Genomic DNA, 5117 nt, shown 5'->3' on the forward strand with positions numbered 1-5117 from the left:
TATCTTTATTGTTTGATCATTGAAATAAATACAGTACCAGTCAAAAAGATTGGACATACCTACTCATTCCAGGGTTTTTCTTTATTTTTTACTATTTTCTACATTGTAGAATAATAGTAAAGTGAAATAGTGAAATAACACACATGGAATTATGAGGTAACCAAAAAAGTGTKTAACAAATCAAAATMTATTTTAAATTTGAGATTCTTCAAAGTAAACACCCTTYGCCTTGAGGACAGCTTTGCACACTCTTGGCATTCTCTCAACCAGCTTCATGAGGTAGTCACCTGGAATGCATTTCAATTAACAGGTGTACCTTGTTAAAAGTTCATTTGTGGAATTACTTTCCTTAATGCTTTTGAGCCAATCAGTTGTGTGAAAAGGTAGGGGTGGTATACAGAAGGTAGCCCTATCTGGTAAAAGACCAAGTCCATATTATGTCAAGAAAAGCTCAAATAAGCAAAGAGAACTCTAACTCTACCTACATGTACATATTACCTACCAACATGTACATATTACCTACATGTACATATTACCTCAACTAACCGGTGCCCCCGCACGTTAACTCTGTACCGGTACACCCCTGTATATAGTCTCGCTATTGTTATTTTACTGCTGCTCTTTAATTACTTATTACTTTTATTTCTTATTCTTATCCGTATTTTTTTAACTGCATTGTTGGTTCGGGGCTCGTAAGTAAGCATTTCAATGTAAGGTCTACACCTGTAGTATTCGGTGCATGTGACTAATACAACTAATTTGATTTGATTTGAGAAACGACCGTCCATCATTACTTTAAGACATGAAGGTCAGTCAATTCAGAAATTTTCAAGAACTTTGAAAGTTTCTTCAAGTGCAGTCGCAAAAACCATCAAGCTCTATGATGTAACTGGCTCTCATGAGGACCGCCACAGGAATGGAAGTCCCAGAGTTACCTCTGCTGCAGAGGACAAGTTCTTTTAGAGTTACCAGCCTCAAATTACAGCCCAAATAAATGCTTCAATGAGTTCAAGTAGCAGACACATCTCAACATCAACTGTTCAGAGGAGACTGCGTGATTCAGGCCTTCATGGTCGAATTGCTGCAAAGAAACCACTACAAAAGGACACMAATAAGAAAAAGAGACTTGCTTGGGCCAAGAAACACAAGCAATGGACATTAGACCTGTGGAAATCTGTCCTTTGGTCTGTTGAGTCCAAATGTGATATTTTTGGTTCCAACCACCATGTCTTTGTGAGATGCAGAGTAGGTCAACGGATGGTCTTCGCATGTGTGGTTCCCACCGTGAAGCATGGAGGAGGAGGTGTGATGGTGTGGGGGTGCTTTGCTGGTGACACTGTCAGTGATGTATTTAGAATTCAAGGCACACTTAACCAGCATGGCTACCACAGCATTCTGCAGCGATACGCCATCCCATCTGGTTTGCGCTTAGTGGGACTATCATTTGTTTTTCAACTGGATAATGGCCCAACACACCTCAGCCTGTGTAAAGGCTATTTGACCAAGAAGAAGAGTGATGAAGTGCTGCATCAGATGACCTGGCCTCCACAATGACCCTCCCTCAACACAATTGAGATGGTTTGGGATAAGTTGGACCTCAGAGTAAAGGAAAAGCAGCCAACAAGTGCTCACATATGTGGGAACTCCTTCAAGACTGGTGGAAAAGCATTCCAGGTGAAGCTGGTTGAGAGAATGTCAAGAGTGCAAASCTGTTATCAAGGCACAGGGTGGCTACTTTGAAGAATTTAAAATACTAAATAGATTTGGATTTGTTTAACACTTTTTTGGTTACTACATGATTCCATATGTGTTATTTCATAGCTTTGAAATCTTCACTATTATTCTACAATGGCTAACTTGACTGGTAACGTATATCTCCTTTGCCTGCAACAGTCAGCTGAAGTGGATATACTTGAGAATGAAAACAAACAAACTGATGACATCAGTATACACCTGTGGTACATTCAAAATAATTAGCTAATGTTGATGTTCACCTGCACCTATACAGATGAACAACAAACACACAATGCTTATTGTGCAGCAGGGACTGGGGATACAAACTCAGTCAAATTCATTGAAAGCAACACTAACACTTGAGATTAGTTATTTACGAGCAATATCATATTCATTCATTTTCCTCAAACCGTTCAGACGGTACCAGATCTGCAGACTCCCTACAAAAGTTAAGAAAGTCTGAAAGTCAGAAAAAGCTTCTAATCTTACAATGTTGTTAAGAGATGAAGACAGAGAGAATAATGGATGGAGATAGAAAAAGATAGCTACCATTGTTAGCGAGGATGATAGCCAAGTACTGTTGATGGTAGGTGCTGACACAGAGTAACATGGCAGGGGTGTGGGTCGTCAGATAGCTCAAGGCAATGTTTTCTCTGGACTCGCCGTTGTGGGCATAGATGGCTGAGGACTGGCTATGGATTGGCTGACTGCTAGATGACTGGCTACCTCTGTCTCTGTTGTGCATGACTGGAAAAGGCATCTGGAAGGTAAGGGTCACCGAGGAGCCMCTCTCAAAGGACATTGACACTTCTGTTACAGGGATACAAACATGGATGTCGTTATTAGTGTAGAAGGCTCCTATTCAGTAGTGCTGTATTGTGCTGTTGATCTCAGACACTGATTCAGACAGCATTTGTAAGAACCGGCTTATCTGAATGTTGAATGGGTCAGAACAAAAGGGATGCTTGAAAGAGTAAAACTCAAAGAACATGGCTAGATCATCAATGGATCAAACAGAAATCACACATTCTCTGAGGTACCAAGTGCCCCTACCCCTAAAGCACGACCCTGTCCAGAAACCTCATTCAAAATGCTGTGAATAGGTTATAACTGAATATCTGAAGTAATAAAACCTGCTTTGATGCCAGTGGATGAATACAGGATACATCCATAATGGGTGGCGTAGTCTCAGCAGGAGTCATATTGTGTGTCAGCCAGGCCAGCATGAACCCAGCTTTTGAATGGAATTCAATCCAACAGAAAATCAGTTTTAGAATAAAACTAACATAACAAAATGTGGGAAAAAGTCAAAGGGTCTGAATACCTTCCAAATGCACTGTTGACTTTTTGTTGTATAGAGTCAATTTGAAAGATATATAATTACAGTAGAAATATACATTCTATAGTACACTAAGTGGAAACAATAATTTGGCGATAATGTGTATAAACATATAGCACTTAACTATAGTTTAGTTTTTCCACATGTTGTGTTACAGCCTGAATATAAAATGTATTAAATTGAGATTTTGTGTCACTGGTTTACATGCAATACTCCATAATGTCAAAGTGAAATTGTGTTTTTAGAAATGTTTACAAAGGAAGGAAACCGCTTAGGGATTTCATCATGAGGCCAATGGTGATTTTAAAACAGAGTTTAATGGCTGTCATAGGAAAACTGAGGATGGATCAACAACATTGTAGTTACTTCACTATACTAATCTAAACGACAGTCAAAAGAAGGAAGCCCGTACAGAATAAAAAATATYCTAAAACATGCWTAAAATATGGCAAATAAATTTAATTAACTTTATGACCTGAATACAAGGTGTTATGTTTGGGGCAAATCCAACACAACACATCACTGAGTACCACTCTTCATATTTTCAAGCATATTTTGGACCGTGGGTTATGTCAGTGTTAGCTCCATGGCTACTGAGTAAATAAGGGTAGCACACAATATTTCTAACAATAAGATAAAGTTCCTTGTGTTGTTACCATAATTTTTGTAAATCTTCAAAGGAAAACTACATTTTCCAAACAGTTTGCTTCAATGGTTTATTATTAGTTTTGAAGATTATTCAAATACAATTGAAAGCAAGTTCATACAATGGGTACATGGATGATGTATAGTGTTATTGGGTCAAGGTAATTCAGAAAATCATTTCACTTATAAAGTGTTTTACTATATTACTCTTCGGTGCCTCTTGTGGCAACGCCCATGGCCTCCTCAACAACCGTGACCATGACCACCATCGCTATCACTTTTCCCTACCACTACCATGACCGTGATGGTCTCTACGACCAGGGTTACCGTGTTTACCGCCACGATCTCCATGGCAACCGCGATGACCACCATGGCAACCGTGGTGATCACCACCTCTGCCACCAGGGCTGTGTCTGCCACCAGGGCTGTGTCTGCCTCCATGGTCACCACTGCCACTGCGGTCTGGGGGGGTAGCAACCCTCTGGAGGACCATGGTCTCTTCCCCCCAGAGTGGTGGTCCTTATCCCCAGGAGGACAGCCCCCCGGTCCCCCTGGGCCACCATGAGACTGTTTCTGCTGATCTAAGTCATACCCTGAGGGGTGACGACCCCTTAGAAGAGACATGCAGTCAAAAAGAAAATTATCAATAAAACACGGCTAGGCAAAATATGTTCATRAAATGTTATATGTCGAGCAGACAAAACAATGAGGGTATTTTACCTGAGCTGCTGTCAAACATTTCCAGCGATTAAATATGTTACTTTGATAAGAAAATTGCAACAAAGGATTACGTTTTTTTTAATCACTGTTTTATCATATTAATATAAGGCTATAAAACAGATTGACCTGCCCAAAAGTTCCTTGTTCAAAATCTGAAGGTATTCCAAGACATTACATGTAATCAAAAGAATAATGAATACTCATTTGAGATATGCAAATACTGAATATGTGCCAGAAAGCTAAAATAAATAGTGCATATATTTTACATTTTGAACATAGAACCCAGATTAAATGAAGAGTGTACACGCCTGTAACTGGTACGTAAGCAGCTCTCGATTCTGTCCCTCGATTCTGTCCCTTGTCTACTTAAACAAACTGGATAGACTACACCCTTTTATTCCCGTCATGTCATCCTGGTTATTGTACAACACAGTTGGAGGTATGGACGGGGTTCATGTCCCGAAACACACCTTGCATCACTTTGTCATTCAGAAGCAAATAATACTACTCTATCAGCATAGCTTCACATGGAAGAGAGAAGAAGAAACATTGTGGTACTATTCCATTTAATGTGATTTAGAACACCTTTGACTGTGATATCTTGGCTTGGTGTAGGCTGCTGCTATACAGTACATGACGCAAGTATTTCTTGAATTCCTAATAAAGCAAAGGAGTACCA

This window comes from Salvelinus sp. IW2-2015, unplaced genomic scaffold, assembly GCF_002910315.2.
Source record: "Salvelinus sp. IW2-2015 unplaced genomic scaffold, ASM291031v2 Un_scaffold2459, whole genome shotgun sequence".
In the NCBI taxonomy this organism is placed as follows: Eukaryota; Metazoa; Chordata; class Actinopteri; order Salmoniformes; family Salmonidae; genus Salvelinus; species Salvelinus sp. IW2-2015.